Source organism: Conger conger, chromosome 5 (assembly GCF_963514075.1).
Source record: "Conger conger chromosome 5, fConCon1.1, whole genome shotgun sequence".
In the NCBI taxonomy this organism is placed as follows: Eukaryota; Metazoa; Chordata; class Actinopteri; order Anguilliformes; family Congridae; genus Conger; species Conger conger.
Window position 1 is genome coordinate 23,895,978 of NC_083764.1, and position 18,770 is coordinate 23,914,747.

The window sequence follows — 18,770 nt, forward strand, 5'->3', positions numbered from 1 at the left end:
AAGTGATCCGCGCCCCTTCTGAAGGTAGAGCTAGATACCTGTGTGTTCAGTGGTTATAGTTCCAACCGTCTAACTTCTCCAAAAACAAAAACAAAATCTCTTGGTTTAAAAAAAATCCTGCATGTGTATTTCAAATACACATGATACCTTGTGTAAATAAGAAAGCCTCAAAGTTGACTTCTATTGGCTTCAAGTCATAACACGTTATGCTAACATGGAAAACCAGCCAGCGAATGGTCAAAAATTCAATCAAACATTTCATCTAAGTCGGAAAAAAGTGATGTTAATGTTGGTGTATTCCTTTAAGAGGTGCAATAAGTGCCAAATGCATCTTCTGTGTGCAATATCAAGGAATGTGCCCTAGTTTATAGGGTGGCCTGTAGTGTAGTGGTTAAGGTAAATGACTGGGACACCCAAGGTTGGTGGTTCTAATCCTGGTATAGCCGCAATAAGATCTGCACAGCTGTTGGGCCCTTAAGCAAGGCCCTTAATGGCCCTGCATTGTTCCAGGGGAGGATTGTCTCCTGCTTAGTCTAAGCAACTGTACATCGCTCTGGATAAGAGCGTCTGCCAAATTTTGATAATGTAATGCAATGTAGTACCAGCAAACTTAAACATAGTGGTTACTCCACTTACAAATGACATGTGATTCACCCACGTTTCAAGCGGTGTAATTGTGTTGTCTTTTCCCTGTATGAGGGAAAGTGTATTGAGAATGTTGTCTTTTCCCTGTATGTCCGAAACATTAGAAGACTTCTGTGCAACTAAAGTCACTCTCTGATTTAACAACAATCTGTCATAACAAGTCATGGGTTTTTAGCCCTAAAGGTCCACACAAGCATCATGCATATTCACACAGAAGACTCCAACGGGATTCTTTTGGAGATTACTTTTATTTTAGCCCTTCTCTTCCTGTTAGAAACTCACACAAAGAAGAAAACAGGAAGACAGTACAAAACCATGAGCAATGAGCAATGGAGCCACTGCAGCAGCAGCAACAGCGTTTGACCTCTGCCGTACTTGTGTGTGCAATGGTTGGCGCTAAAACAGCCAAAAAGACTCTGGCACTGGTGATGTCAGACAATAACTACACACCTACTGGTTGTTGACAGTGTAGGATTTTGAAGTCACGCCATTGACCGTCACAACCCTTTTGGGCCAAGACTAAAGACTTATGATAATAGTCAACAATTTTGTCTGAACAGTTAAGAGGAGAAAAAGACTGTATGACAGCAGCTCCAACTAAGTTTGTGATCATCTCACACTAATTGTGTAGTGTTGTCACATGTGGGTGCACACAAACTGAGGCAACACTGGCATGATTTTACCCTGAGTTATAACACTGAAATGAAATCACTTAAAATATTGTCTTGTAAAAGGCCAGCCTAAGAGAGCACAAAAGCCCAGGGTGGCTGAACCAACACCAGAGGGGGCTGTGAGACACTGCAAATAGCTTTGCCCCAAGCTAGTCAGTTTGTCTCATAACATGACTTTGTTATAACTCATAACATAACTAGATCTCTGCAGATTAAAAACAAAACCAAAAGGGAAAATGCGATACTCAGAACACAGGTATTGTGAACAACAACAACAGACCAGGAAGAAGAAAGAGAGTTCAGGTGTTGGAAATGAGAGTCCATTTGGGTGCAGATTTCACCGGACTTTCCCAGCAGAATTACCCAGAATTCATAGCAATAAGGATTAAGGATATGACAATATAAAAGACATGAAGGAAGCAATGCCAAACAAAAATAGAATAGAAGCATGATGTCATGTATGTAATACATAATTCTTATAGCCCATATTTGCAGACATTGATTTATTTATCGTTTTATTTGAAATTTAGACGGGGACATATCCACGGCAATTTACCAGCACATTTACCCTCGCAGCCCTGCGCTCTGGCAGGCTTCATATAATGACGCTGAGCACTTTTCAACATTTTTACCTCTAGTGGTAAAATCTGATTACTCACTGAGAGATCTAACAAAGAATCACTAGCTCTAATTGGCTCTTTGGAGCAGCGGTTGTCTTCGTTCCAATCACAGTTGTGACCCCAAACCCCTAAATTGTCCTAAATTATACACTTTAATCATTTTTGAGGAATGATTTGCTCTATTAAGCCATATTGAATGTATAATTGCAATAAACAGCATGAAGAATAAATATTTCATTTTCATATCCAAGGGCTTCAACCAGTCAGATCATTTCACCTTCTGTAATGAGCTATATGGCAAACAATTCCATGGTTGCATTTTCAAATTGATAGGGGGGGGTCCTAATTGCTCAAAGTTTGCATACCTGGTTAGTGACACGAAACGATTTCTGGAAAGGGAGAAGTACTCAGACAAAGCAATTGACAATGAGCCAAACTTTGTGTTAAAATAAGTTTCTCAAACATGGAAGAGCTTAACATATTTTCAATTACATAAATAAAAAAAGAGATGCTATTTCTGCTCAAATAATTCCATCGTAATTGCGTACCTCTATTTCCAGGGCTTGACTATATTTATAGTGTCAGTGGCAAGTGATTCAAAACAAGTCAAATCTTTCCACACAATTTCCAAGTAATTGGAACATTAATCAGGAGGCGCTGGCAAATTTGTAAGGATAAATCTCAATGATTCAAATGGGACTGTGTATAGTCACATGATGCATGTGATGACAGCAAATGGCGCAAGTGATGTGGCAAACATTTACATTTTAGTCATTTGGCAGACGCTTTTAATCCAAAGTAATTTACAAGTGCATAGGTTCTTTCACAAGTTAAAGCATCACATCCATAACTCGTAAAATACACATGAAGGGCTGTTCTAAATAAAAATGCAGTCCTCATAAGAGGGATATTGGAAAGGGGGGGGGGGATCAGGAAGGAGGACTAAGGTATAGTTTGAAAAGGTGTGTTTTTAGTCTGCATCGAAATAGGGGGAGGGATTCTGCTGTCCTGACAGTGGTAGACAAGTCATTCCACCACTGAGGAACCAGAACGGAAAACAGGCATGAACGTGCAGCTCGACCACCAGGTGCTCGTAGTCAGGGAACCACAAGGCAACCAGAGCTGGCAGACCGATGTAAGGTGGGGCAGTCCCCTTAGCAGCCTGAAATGCCAACACTAGGGCCTTGAAGCGGATGCGTGCAGCAATAGGAAGCCAGTGGAGGCCAATGAGGAGTGGGGTAACATGAGCCGACCTGGGCTGACTGGTGATCAGGCAGGCTGCAGCATTCTGGACCAGCTGGAGGGGGTTGATGGCACAAGCTGGGAGACCGGCTAGGAGGGATTGCAGTAATTCAGGCGGGAAATGATGAGCGCCTGGACTAGGAGCTGGATGGCTTTCTCCGTCAGGAGATGACGGATACGGCATATATTTTAGAGGAAGAACCTGCAGGTTCTGGCAGTGGAGGATACATGTGAGGGTGAGGTGGTTATCAAGAGTCACCCCAAGATTCTTGGCTGTATGGGAGGAGGATGCTACAAAGTCCTCAACAATCAGTGAGAGGTTGATTGTTGGAGAGGACTTGTGTAGGGATGTAGACAAGCTCATGTAGAGAAGCTCAGTCTTGGCAAGGTTAAGCTTCAGGTGGTGGGAAGTCATCCACGCAGAGATATCAGAAGACAGCACTATATTACCACAGGCTCAACACATCACCCATCGCTTCAGTGTAGAGTGTACCAAAAAGTACTGTTTTTTATGTTCACCTGGTTAGGCAAAAATCTCCATGTAATTTATGTCATATTCCAGGCACCAATGCACAACCTATCAGCTCCCTTGTTATTGCTTTGGCTTTGAGATGTGAAAACGTTCTTCTGCTTCATTGCCATGGGTACAGCTGAGATACACCTGGCTGAATCCCAGAGGAATGCAACAAAAACTATAGCCCTAGCACTTTGGTTCCAGGAATGCATTTCTGGGCTTATGCTCCTAGGTTTTTGGCCTACAGTAGGAAGGAGGCTAGTGTGTGCATTCGATTTGCAGCCTGGATTATGCCATTTGGCCAGTATTAACCAGTGCACCAATCCAGAAACAACATCTTTATCTATGCCAATGACATTCAGTTTAAATTGCTCCTAAGCAGCATAATTTGGGCTAAAACATAATTTTCCCAGTCTGTTTTGAACAAACGGTCAGCAAGGAGGTGGGTAACATTTCAAAATGTATTTTCAGACCTTCACTGCAGCTGCCTTCTGATCTTTGTTTTGGGGGGCTTCTGTCTTCAATATCCCATTCAGTGAGTGAATTGTATGCTTGATTGGATTTAAATCAGGTGACTGACTTGGCCAGTTCAAAACATTGCACTTTTTCCAATTTATGAATGCTTTTGGTTGCATAGGCAGTTTGGGGTTTGGGCATAGTCTTGCTGCAGGATGAAGTGCTGGCCATCCTACTGCTTTCATCCTCTGTTACATTATCAATAAAGACAAGCAAGCCTGTTCCAGAAGCTGCCATACATGCCCAAGCCATGACACACACTACCTACTCCATACTTCATAGATGAAGGGGTTTTGGACCATGGTCTACTCCTTCCTTTGGTCACATCTTTAGGATTAAATTTATTTATTTATCTGTCATGAATTGCAGTTGTCTTCCTTGACCAATTTGACTCCAAATGCAATCTCCACAGATGAAAACAAAGGCTAAATCTCTCAGTCACTCACTGCTCTTTTAAGTGTTATGCAAAAGGACCATGCAAAAGGAAATGCCCAAGCAAAACACCTGTCACTCATCTGTGAGCTTTTGCAGAGCAGAAAATGAGGGGACACATATAAATACCAATGCTTATTGATCTCAAAAAAAATGGCTATTGATCTCAAATACAAATGGTGTAAGTATACAGCAAAAATAATGCATTGTTATTTTTACTGTTTCCATACTTTTGGCAGGCACTGTATATGAAGTGGATGCACAGATTTATTGTTCAAGGGGAAAATGTATTTCCAGAATACGAAATAGTGTATTTTATTTTGATACATTTTTGGCTGCAGTATTTTCTAGTTTATTTTGGTACATTTACATTTGGGGTATTTTGTATCAAAATACATTTTGATGTATTTTTGCCCATCCCTGGCTGAGAGAGAAAGATAGAGGGGAGGGGAGAAGAGGGAGGAGGGGACCAGAAGAAGAAAAGAAACAATTATAAGAGGAATAACTCACTATAAAGCCAGCTGGACTGAGAACATAAAAAGTTGATGTATTCATGCATTTCTACTGGCGACTCACATGTGACTAGGCTGCCCTGTACATTTAATGCTCCAAATAGATGATGGTTATGAGTTGCGCTGGCCAAAAGCTTCTGCAAAATGCCCTAATTGTGGTTGGGTACTTCTGCAGCTGGAGAGTGAGTCAATACGAATGCTGCCAGAACCCTAAATATGGTAGCCGTAACCCTAAATATGGCTGAAACATGGAAGTTGCATTAATACTGGAGAACCCCAAAACATATGGTTAAAGGAACTGGCCCCTACAAAGTGATGGTGACTTGCGCACAATATCCATTTTACAGGATTCTTGAGGCCTGTGGCAGATGGGCGGGGCTGAGATGGAGCAACGCAATGTCTGTGTCTAGTTGACAGAAAGGAAATGATTCAGAGCCATCTGTGCAGTCTATGGGCCAGTTTCCCAGACAGAAGGTGGCCCCTTACGGCACCTGCACCAACCCTGCACATGCCTCAAACATGCAGGATGGCTTATAAACTATGATATATCTCCCCTCGTCTTTGCAAGGTGGGTGGGAATTCAACCATTATATTTGGCTGTGGATGTGATTCAGATAAATATCCAAATACCTAATCTACATTACAGCTTCAGGCTAACTTTAATGGTGTTTCGTGTTCATTTTTGCCCTGTACATGTGAATTAGATTGCTTATCTGCAAAATCTATAATTAGATGGATATCAAGACATTCTATTGATCCAAAATGATCAGGAATTTTTTATTTTGTGCATGACTGAAAAAATTCTGATTCTGAAAAAAGGCAAATGTATTTCAAGTCCAAAAGTACTAATTGTCTTAATCTACAATGTAGTCTGTGTTAGTAAAACAAAGTTTTACCAGGAACCAGTAAGATGACCGTTGTCACAGGAAGAAGCAGATCCGATGTTCGTCATTAGAAAACAGGAAAGTTTATTACAATCAGGAAAATGTTCCAAAGAGCAATGGTGTTTGGAGTGTTTATACTGTTACATTTGCATATATTCAAATATGTCTACAAATCCAAGTGTAACCTCTGATTGGTGGTAAGGAATTGCGCCTATCCCGAGCACGTCGGATTGGGCCATTCAAATCCTTAATGGTTGTGAGGCCTTGCCCCGCTCCCCCCTGGAGTCCAGTGGAAAATCCCCAGAGGGGGGACCTGGAAACTGATAGCGGTCATTACCATATGTGAAGTGGTCCAATACACAAATCCGTCTGTCTCCCAACAGTCCCTCCTTTTTGACCCAATATGAATTTCATGGTGAGGTCAATTTTAGTTAAACTCTAGTCATTGTTCAAGGTGGGGGCGAAACCTGTTTTAGGAACAATTCAGGAAAAATTCCCCCACGTCCCCTTATGGGCGAACGAGATATACTCCAAGAACATGGCTCATAAGAGAAAGCCCCTCTGCTGCTCACGAGAAGTGATGGGTACAGACATCATTGGTATGCCACATGCAGCTGAATAGATATCAGCCCACAAACATAACAGCTGGTTCTGTTAGCATGTTTGGCTGTCATTTGTACTGGTTGCATGTTTATATTATTGCCCATTGTCCATGTCACAGAGTCATTGAGTCCTACAACAGCGATCACTATGATAGTGACAATGTTGTGGTGGTGCCAGGGTGAATCAGGCTTGGTGGGTTGTCCTGTGGAGTAATCCTCCAGTGCAGGAGTCCGCAGCAAGGTGGTCCGGAAGGTAGGCGTCTCCGGCGACGTGGTCTGGCACAGGTGTCCGCCCCAGTGTATGAGGGAATACGAGAAGAGAATACAACTTGAGTGTAGTATTCAAGTACCTTGAATACTTCAAGAACTTGTGCACCTGATTAATGAAGGCTGCAGGTGCCCATGGCAGCGTCGTCTGGGTCAGGCATCCTGTAAACAAGGGGAAAGGCCAGAAGCCACAGAATCCAGGCAAGAAGAATATGCAACAGGGCATTGCACACCTCCATGGGAACTTGTCATTGGAGGGTCGCGCCTTGGGTGTAGTGGCTGGGCATTTTCTTGACCAGTGTCCTTTTTCTCCAGTTATGGCAAACATCTTGAGTCTCGTTTTGGTGATTATAAACACGCCTACCTCTGTCTTTGTCCCTCTCCCTGCATTGACGAGCGCGATGACCCTTCTTCCCACACTTATTGCAGCGCACATTATTGTCAGAAGAATTGTCACGCACAGCGGCAATGGGGTGTAAAGCAGAGGCATTTCTGCGTGTCTGTTCTTCCAAGCGGGAAGCCCACGCCACAATATCATTAAAAGTATTACCGGGGTTTATGCCGATCGCTAGTACCTTTTGAATATGTGGGCCAGCATCCGCTAGTAGCTGTTGGGTGAAGACAGCCACATTCCTATTTGGATTAGGGAAACCACTATGCGTTTCAAACGCTTCATATTTTTGGTCCGCATATTCTGCAAATGGCAAGTTACCCTGCAGTACTGCCGTAAACCGATGCCATTTAGGTGCGCCTTTGCCTAAAGCAGTTTTTACAGCCTCGCTGAATAAGTTAGTTGCCGTTTGGAGGTCGGCGCGATTTGACCAGGGGCCAGATGCCCAGGTGTCCTGCCTGAAGTGTTCTGGCTCTATTGTATTCCAGCAGGAAGACGGACACTTAGCGCGCACGAGCGAAAACATATCTATAGGATGCAATGACATGCTTCGCTGCAGTTCTGTTAATTGTCGCCAGAATTGTAAATTATCATCATGCAGATTAAGACTTGGTAGGTCTTTTAATAGCGCTCTCAGGTCGATTACGGTCAACGGTACATGGTCAACGTGAAGTCGCTGCTCAGTCCCTCTACCTCGAATTTTAGTTACCATCGGAGCCATCGGTGCTATATAATCCGTGTGTTTATTCTCATAATATAATGGATCGGTTATCGAACGTTCCTTGCTTTGATCTGGATATAATCTTTGAACGCCTTTTGAAACCTCCGGGATACATGCTACCGCCGAACTCTGATCAGAGTTTAATTCTTCGACCTTTTTCCTCAGGTCGGATAATTCGTTGTCTTTCATTTGCAACTGGTTTTGCATTGTGTCGCACTTCTCTATAAATTTCCTGTGTTCGGTCACCAGGATTACAGTACCAAAAACAGTGCGATTGCTATTTAGGTTTTCCCACCATTGTGGCGACGACGGAGTAGATGCTTTCGAATCCCAACCCTTTTGTATCATCTGTTTTTCTTGTTTTGTGTATTTCTTTTGAATATAAGAAGTGATACACCCGGCATATTTAAGGGCATTTTCCTTTTCTGTCGTCATTGTTAATTGTAATTTATATAGTATGTTAAATGTATATTTTATAGTTATAAATGTTTGTTAAAATGTTTGTTAATGGCCAACACTGAACATTTAGAAGACAATATTAAAACGACGCGAAAATGACGCGATTCTTTCCAAAAACCGTATCACAGTAAATGCAATCTACGTCCGACGGACACCGAAGTACGCTTCTTAGGAAAAGCTGCAATCAGTAGCCAACCACTTCACCTAATACCCCAGGTACGAGGGTACACCTCTGTCCCCTGGACTGAGGGCCAAAATCTCAGCCAGCCTCAGCACGACACTTCACACAAACCCAAGTGAGACGACTACTTCCTTGTCTCTCACGTTAGGCCGGGGCGTAAAACACTCACTCTCCCCTTAACATATAAACACAGACACGGGATACGCTTCTTAGGTGACTCTCGGGACCTAATACCCTGGCGTGAAAATATTTTGTCACCCGGGCTGTGGGCGAAAACTCAGCCTGCCACAGCAACGCACCACGTATTTCCTCAAGGCGTGAATACCTCACTCGCCTTAGGGGGATGATACACCGGTCACCCCGTCACATAAAGCTATACTCACAATAGATATAGCAAACAACAGCGCTGGTACACACTCAGCAGCGCTCGCAAATACAAACACCGAACAACAGCGCTGGTACAAAAACAACAACGCTCGCAAATTCAAACAACCAGTTACGAAAAGACGCAGTTTTCCAACAACGAACAATCGATCGCTTCTTTAAAGGTCATGAAAATGATGCAGGTTACATACCACTGGGTGGAGTGCGCCTCAGTTCTCCGCTGGTTTGCCTTCCGATCGCTCGTCGATGTCAATAGGGGAACCAGTTTAGTTGTCATTTTAGTGTTCTGTTGTGTACTTGTTTGTTTGTTAGCTATTACAAGTGGTGTTTATTTAGATTCAGTGAAACTGGGTTAGGTGTTTGTTTCTCTCAGGTAAGCTAGGCTATTAAGTTAGGCTATTGTTTTACTGGCTGGCAGGCCACAGCTTTTGTTGTAGGAGGAGCCAATACTTTGCACCCTGCTCAGGCTATTAGTACTGGCACACCTGAACTCACTTCAGTGTGCATTATTGTTCTGCAGTGGGTTGGTTGCATTTTCTGTATTCAGTGTCAGTGTTATTTAAGCAGTTGTGTAGCGCACCAGCGGCAGCTGTGTGCGGCAGCCTCGGCTACTTGCCTCGGCGTACGAAGTCGCAGGTGTACAAACTCGAGGGTGTCTATCTACGGGTGTCCATCGAGGCTGTCCGAGAGCCTGATGTTTGATTTTGTTTTTGCTGCCTGCCCTCATTCCACTGTGTAGTATTCCTCTTGTCCTCCCTAGTTCCCTCCATGTGTTTCCTTCCCATCCCTGTCCTCTCTCCTCTCCCCAGGTCCCAGTCAGGTAGGAGGTTCGCCTCCCGCCAACATGGGCAGAATATCTCTAACTTCATCTTTCCTCCCAGATCCCCTGGTATTGATCTCTGTGTGGCTGGTGGCCTCTGGAACTGCCAGTCCGCCGTCCAGAAAGCAGACCTCATATCTGCCTATGCCTCCCACCTCAACCTTGACTTTCTTGCTTTAACTGAAACGTGGCTCTCACCTGAGAACACGGCCACCCCGGCTGCCCTTTCCTCTGCCTTCTCTTTTTCCCACACACCCAGATCCTCTGGCAGAGGAGGTGGCACAGGTCTCCTAATCTCATCCTCATGGAGATCTAGTGTCTTCTCCTCATCCCTCTCCTTCTCCTCTTTTGAATTTCATGCGGTTTCTGTTACTCTGCCGTGCAAACTGTTTGTTATTGTTGTTTATCGCCCCCCGGGTCCTCTGGGAAACTTTTTGGATGAGATGGACATCCTCCTCAGCTCCTCACCTGTCAATGACACCCCCCTGATCCTCCTGGGTGACTTCAACCTCAACTCAGAGTCCACCCAGTCTACCTTTCTCTCCCTCCTCTCTTCTTTTGACCTTACCCTCACTCTTTCCCCTCCCACCCACAAAGCAGGCAATCTTCTTGACCTCATCTTCACAAGGAACTGCACAACAACCAACCTCTCTGTAACACCACTCCATATATCTGACCACTCCTTCCTCTCTTTCTCTCTTCCACTCTCCTCTAACACCCATCCATCTCTCCCACCATCCACTGTCACCTGTCGACGGAACCTACGCCACCTGTCTTCCTCCACCCTCTCATCTACAATCCTCTCCTCCCTACCATCTGCGGTGTCTTTCTCTCGACTGTCTACCGATGATGCGGCTACAACTCTCATGTCCTCCCTCTCATCTTCCTTTGACTCTCTGTGTCCCCTCACCACCAAACTAGCTCGGGCCTCCCCCCCTGCTGACCCTCCTACCCTCCCCAACTCCCTAACCTCCTTTTCTCCCCTCTCTGACGCCGACACACTGAAACTCCTTACTTCCCACCGCCCGACCACCTGTCCTCTTGACCCCATCCCCTCTCCCCTCCTACAATCTATATCTGAGGACATTCTCCCTTTTCTCTCCTCTCTAATCAACACCTCCCTCTCTTCCGGCACCATGCCCTCTTCCCTGAAGAGGGCCAGAGTCACTCCCCTCCTCAAAAAACCTACTCTTGATCCCTCTGCCCTGAACAACTACCGGCCTGTCTCTCTTCTTCCCTTTCTCGCTAAAACCCTGGAACGGGCGGTCTGCTCCCAACTGTCCACTTATCTTCTCCACAACAATCTCCATGACCCCAACCAGTCTGGCTTCAAGAGTGGCCACTCCACTGAAACCGCCCTGCTCGCGGTCACTGAGGCACTCCACTCTGCTAAAGCAAAATCCCTCTCCTCTGTCCTCATCTTCCTCGACCTGTCAGCCGCCTTCGATACAGTCAACCATGAGATTCTGCTCTCAACGCTGTCTGGGATGGGTGTCACAGGTTCTGCACTCGCTTGGTTTTCCTCCTACCTCTCTGGTCGCTCCTACCAGGTGACTTGGAGGGGCGCACTCTCCGACCCTCAACCCCTACGAACTGGAGTCCCGCAGGGCTCGGTTCTTGGGCCTCTCCTCTTCTCGCTATACACCATGTCTCTTGGTTCTGTTATCTCTTCCCACGGCTTCTCTTATCACTCCTACGCTGATGACACCCAACTCTTCATTTCCTTCCCCCCCGACACCCAAATCACCACACAGATCTCTGCCTGCTTGGCTGATATCTCTGCGTGGATGACTTCCCATCACCTGAAGCTCAACCTTGCCAAAACTGAGCTTCTCTACATCCCTGCTAAGTCCTCTCCATCAATCGACCTCTCACTGACTGTGGAGGACTTTGTAGTTTCCTCCTCCCGTACGGCAAAGAATCTTGGGGTGACTCTTGATAACTGCCTCTCCCTGGCTCCACAAGTATCCTCCACTGCCAGAACCTGCAGGTTCTTTCTGTATAATATACGCCGCATCCGTCATCTCCTGACGGAGAAAGCCACCCAGCTCCTAGTCCAGGCGCTCGTCATTTCCCGCCTGGATTACTGCAACTCCTTCCTAGCCGGTCTTCCAGCGTGCGCCATCAAGCCCCTCCAGCTGGTCCAGAATGCTGCAGCCCGCTTGATCACCAGTCAGCCCAGGTCGGCTCATGTCACCCCGCTTCTCATTGGCCTCCACTGGCTTCCTATTGCCGCACGCATCCGATTCAAGGCCCTATTGTTGGCATTTCAGGCTGCTAAGGGGACTGCCCCACATTACATACAATCCCTGATCACTCCCTACTCCCCAGCTAGACCACTCCGGTCTGCCAGCTCTGGTCGCCTTACGGTTCCCTCTCTACGGGCACCTGGCGGTCGAGCTGCACGTTCACGCCTGTTTTCCGTTCTGGTTCCTCAGTGGTGGAATGACTTGCCTACCACTGTCAGGACAGCAGAATCCCTCCCCCTATTTCGACGCAGACTCAAAACACACCTCTTCAAACTCTACCTTAGTCCTCCCTCCTGATTTACCCCCCCCCCCCCCCCTCTGATACCCCTATCCCTGTCTAACCCCCCCCAAAAAAAAAAAAAAAAAAAAAATTGCACTTATGATGACGACTATATGTTTAGATCAGCAGTCCAGGTGTATTTTCCTATTTCTGGATGTGATGCTTTGACTTGTGGTAGAACCTATGCACTTGTAAGTCGCTTTGGATTAAAAGCGTCTGCCAAATGACTAAAATGTAAATGTAAATGTAAACCAACGGAGATTGAAGCGATTCCACCCTGCTCGCAGCGCCAATTTGTTAGTAAAACAAAGTTTTACCAGGAACCAGTAAGATGACCGTTGTCACAGGAAGAAGCAGATCCGATGTTCGTCATTAGAAAGGAAAGTTTATTACAATCAGGAAAATGTTCCAAAGAGCAATGGTGTTTGGAGTGTTTATACTGTTACATTTGCATATATTCAATTATGTCTACAAATCCAAGTGTAACCTCTGATTGGTGGTAAGGAATTGCGCCTATCCCGAGCACGTCGGATTGGGCCATTCAAATCCGTAATGGTTGTGAGGCCTTGCCCCGCTCCCCCCTGGAGTCCAGTGGAAAATCCCCAGAGGGGGGACTTGGAAACTGATAGCGGTCATTACCATATGTGAAGTGGTCCAATACACAAATCCGTCTGTCTCCCAACATCTGTAAGCATATGGATAGTGGCATGATTTTAGTTGTTTTGGCTCTGTACTCCAGCAAATTGGATTGAAATGAAACAATGAAAATGATGTTAAACTGCAGACTGTAAGATTTAATTTGAGGGTCTGTACATCCTTATCAGGTGAGCCGTGTAGGAATTATGGGTGGTTTTATACATAATTTCCCCCAATTTAGGCCACTAAAAGTAATTGGACAATTAGCTGTTCAGCTCTTTCCTGGCCAGTTATGTGTCATTGCATCAATATTAGTATAAGCCTAGACTTGATTCTGGGTTCAGAATTTGCATTTGGAGTCTGATTAGATGTGCAGAATTTGCTGCAGTCTCTCAACACGATGACCAAAAAAGTATCAATGCAAGAAAAGCAGGCCATCAAGAAGCTGAGAAATCTGAATAAGCTGATCAGAGATCTGGTAAACCACGGAAGCCCACTGTAGTGAATGACCGAAGAATACTTCCAATGGTAAAACTTTAGAATAAGGTTCCATGACTTTGCATGAACTAATGTACAGCCTACTACCCAATCCAGCAGCAGATTGCTCCAGCAGCCCTGACGATCTCCCCATCACCTGGATGAAGTCAAGGGCTTAATTGATCGGCCGCCACTTCATGCAGAAGTTTAATGCAAATTGGACCGATAATTATGGAGAAACAGACAAAACCCCCACCACTTTCCTGTGTTTGGAATATATCACCTTAAGCCTGGTACCAAGCCTGGTATCATAGGTATCTCATACCAAGTTTTCATGGAAAGGGAATTAGGCTAATTCAACTTTACACAAAAACCAAAGATTACCAAACTTAACTTAAACACTCAAAATTAGCTTTAATAAAACTGGCTTGCAGATAGTGAATAACATTAGCTAGCATAATTTCAAAATGACGCTGTATTATCTATAGACTTTATTATAACCTGTACCAGCTCTGTTTGCTAATGCTGGTTAATTTGCTTAGCGAAGGAACAATTTAGGTGCAACATACAAAGGCAGCCATTACAATCTTGAAAAGGGACAACATGACTTTGTTCATGTGACAAGTCACGTTAGCCAATCAGAGAAAAAACTACTAGTCCATGGCAAAAGTCTGTCACCTGTCTCTTCTGAATTGACAGTTATTTGTCTTTTTCCATGCTGATGGATGACAGAGGGATTTTCCAGGAGGAAATGATGGAATGACATGATCTCAATCTGAAGGAACTATATTAACTAAATTAAGTAAAATTGTATTGCCAAATTGTATGGTTTTCAGAAAAATGTACCTAATATTTAATAACAAACATTGAAACTTTGAAATGAGAGTAAATGTGTTAAAATAAAAGTATACAATAGCAAACATTTGGGCACCCCTGGTCAAAAAGGCTTTTACAATTAATATCTAAGTGAACAGAAGCAAACCTGACCTCTAAATGATACAACCAAAACATTTATTCAACTTCTAAAGTGAGATTACTTTTAATTTTAATTTTAATTGTTTACAGTTTCAAAAAAAAAGAAAAAGAAAAGCCCTGTGCAAAAGTTTGGGTCAATTGTACTGTGTAACTCCTCCTCAGACAACTATAACAGCTTTTAAACATTTCCTTTAGCCAGCTAAGAGTTTCAATTGTGACTTTTTGAATTTTTCCCCATTCTTCCTGGCAGAGCAGCTCTAGCTAGAAATATTCTTCAGCCTCCTTGCATGTACGACATGTTTGAGATCTCTCCACAGATTTTCAATAATATTCAAGTCTGGGAACTGTGGTGGCCATTCCAAAACTTTCATCTGTCTTTCCTGGAGGTACTTCATGGTTGATTTCAAGGTGTGCTTTGGATCATTAAAGGACTGGGACATGCATGGTTGGTGGTTCTAATCCCCGTGTAGCCACAAAGCCGTTGGGCCCTTGAGCCTGCATTGCTCCAGGGGAGGATTGTCTCCTGCTTAGTCTCATCAAATGTATGTCGCTCTGGATAAGAGCGTCTGCCAAATGCCAATAATGTAATGTAATGATATTTGATGGAATCTTTTGCAGTGATCTGTGGGTTCTTCTGAGCACTTCTCACCAGATCTCGGGCCATTATGTCTGAAATAAACATGAAAATATAAATCAATCTTGCTTTAAAAGAAAGGTCTCATGTTTAACTCTAACTGTACCATTTAGAGTTCATGTTTGCTTTGATCACATAAATTGTACATTGTAACAGACACTTAAACCAGGGGTGCCTGATTTTTTGCACCCCACTGTATAGTTTTCCCATGTTTGAACATAACATATAGGGCAAGTTTCCCAGACAAGGATTATGCCGAATCCAAGACTCTTTTTCAGTAGATAGTATCACAATTGGGGAAATACAAGGCTTAATCCTTGTCTGGGAAACTGGCCCATAGATTATTATATGCGTTGTTCATTTTATGCCAGCCTTTTTTCTTCATTTTTATCAAGGGTGCCAATAATTGCCACTGTGGGTATATTCTACAGTTTGGTATTTAAAGGCAGGATTTTTCAGGATTTTCACCTTGAAAATATTGTAAAACAAACATGCTCAGTCATTACTATGATACACTGACAACTTGTGTCTGTGTTCTTGGGCCGCTTCTGAGCATTGTCCTTTTTTATTTTTATACTGGAGGGCAAGTATGGATTGGCTACTACAGTGGTGAGCTGGGTTTAGCCTTGGTGGCTGACCATTAAGCAAGTGGCTGGCTAGCGTTCAGTCACATCACAGTAGGTAGCTGCCGTTATAAGCTAACTAAATTCAGCTGGTGGGCCAGGATCGCTGAGTCCCACTGTACAGTACTACTGCTTATATTTTTAGGAGATTCTACAGCCTTATTCCCTGTCCAGGGCAGAGTCCTCACGCCCAGACTGCCAGAGTTTCAGAAGACTTGAGATGTCTGATGTTTTATGAGTCATAACAGACCGTGGTTTTCTTAGCTCATTGCTATCACATGGTAGTCTGCAACAGCCGGAATGATCTTGTAGCTGTTGGCGGGCGAGGTTGAGAATGGGGGCATTGGAGTTTTCTGTATCTAAACACAAGAGTGAAGTGAGGAAATAAATCCTGTATAGTATGCCTTAAGTATCTTGACCAGAGTTTTTGCATAAGTTGAGAATCTACATCATTCTGGGCACGATCCCCATTTTCTTAACCCACTCAGCTACACTTCTGCATTTTCTCCCTGGATGTGTCCATCTCAACTCATCAATCTATCTTTAGAATTGACTGACACATAGTTTCTAATAGGAAATGGACATAAATCACAACTGGACTAATTTAGAATTTAGAAAAAGGATGGCACAGTGTCTGTTATCTGGATGACACAAGATTACCAGAGATGAAATTTAATTGTCTGTCTGGTACTTATCAGGTTTTGGTGTCCAGAGATTAGTGCATTAACTATTGACGAACAACTGAATAGCATTGACAGTGCAGTAAATTTTCACACAATTTATCGCACAACAGTTTCAACATAGAAATTTTAGAGAGGTTCAGTAATTGTTTCATAGACTATGCATGCAGGCTATTCTGGTCACACACTGTGCCTCGACTCCTTATCGCATTGGCTTTACATTGCGGTTTCGATATATGTTCACTTGTTCTCCAGTTTTGATCTAGACAGCAAATTTTTGTATAAATATTTAGTTTTTTCTGAAGATTCATACCCATATAACATTTTTAACACGGAAAGAGTTCAAATGGCTTTATGAATTAATCTGCAATGTCCGAACATGCGTTGAAGTATTTTTGGAGAGTAATTAATGGCAACTCATAAAACTTAGTTGATCCATTGGCCATACCAGTTCAATAAACTAATACATTGTTTTTTTCAGAACAAGCTCTGCACTAGAAAATAATGATCTGCAGTAGAGAGTGTTGGCGTCATCATTCACTTTTCATTCACATAACAGCGTACCGATATCATGTTTGTTTATATTCGGTGAATCTCATGTACCAGCTAAGCTTTGATCAGAGACAGCAGAGAGGGTCTATCACTATAGAGATGGAAGGTCCGTGAATGACTACATGGAAGCAGCCCACATGGCCGAAGCAGTCTAAAAATAAGCATTGCAAAAAAATAATAATAAATTGAGAAGCCCCTGTCTTTAGACACATATGGCATAGTTTTTTTATTGCAGTAACATGGCCACATAATGCTGTGCTTGATTCACAGGCATCTGCGATGATTGCAAACTAGAAGGGTAAAGCAGCAAATGCAAAACAAATTCAAAACAATACAATAATATAGCCATGCTTTTTAACAGTTCAACAGCAGTATTTTTATGTCATAACCATAGCCAATAGGTGTTATCTTTGTGTATTGTTGTGTGTTAAACATAAAAGTTGGAAGCAATTGTGCAAACCAATATCCTTCGCATGGCACATTAACTGGAGAAGTCCTACTGGGGTAATAAAGGGGTAGTAAAGGCTAGTGCATTAACTATCATATGCCTGTATTTCAATGCTATAAATAATTACCAAGATCGCCCTTCCAGATCTGCAACAGAAGTTGGCAATAAGAGTCTGCGTGGAATATTTTCCCCCTGCAAATAGTATTACTGAGAAAAGTGACTGGGTCAGACTCCTTCCTGCACGTGTCTACTGAATTGCTGGATCAGAGGAACACATTATTTCTCTGAGGGGGAGATGCAGTGGATTTGCCACATGCCTGGTATTGCCACAATATCAGGGGTACAGACAGACTTCAGATGGATATCTACAGTATGATGGTAGGTCTATAACATGGATCCTATCCAAAATACTCTGAAAAGCTGCCCAGTTTGACACTGTCAAGAATTGCACACAGATATTACAGCTCAAGAACTATCAGAAACAAATTATTTTGGCTTCAAGCTGGTCTGTAGCTGGTCTCAGTAGGCCTACTATTTGCAGAACAGCTTTATTACAATGTTTTTTAAGGTATTTGGTTACGTTTACCCAATTTGATTAGCAGCAGGAAAGCAATTATGCTGAATTGGAATTCTGTCCAAAGCATAAAAATAGCATAAAAACCATAAACCACATCTAAATCATCTACTGGAAGCAGATGCCACTATGATGTTGCAAATCAATTTGACAGGTGATTCTGTGATTTCATCGTTTACAAATCGAAAATATGCATTGATTAATGCATCCTGTATGCAGGTGAGAGTTAAAGAATACACACCGTGGTGATAAATCAGCTTTACGCACTAGGTGGAGACTCTGAGAGCACAAACAAATGTGTGGATTTCAATAGGAATGTATGAATGTGTTGATATAATCTCGTTTTGAGCAAGCCACAAGAGGGGATTGGAGGGGATGGTTGTTCAAAGGTCATTCACTTCCAGCCCTAGCTCTCACAGATGGTCTTCTGCGCAAGCCAATGTGGACTATATTTACTGCTCAAGTCTGCAAAGACCTTTGCAAACATTTGGCAGGAAGGTAGGAAAATTCCAGAGCGCTCTTTTAGGTATGCATGCTGGTCGCTATTTCCTGGAGCAGCTTATATGAAAAAGGAAAAAAAAGATGTTCGCCAGAAGAAATAGCATAATATATAGCCAATGTTTGCCTTCTTCAGGTACCCCTCTGAAATTAGCTGTGGACTGCAGTATCATGGTTCATGTTATGACCACTGGTCAGGAGTATACACAAGCACTTGCTTAAACACGGGGCTGGTTAGACTGGTAAGATATGTCTTTTGTATGGTGGCTCTGAAGTGCAAAAC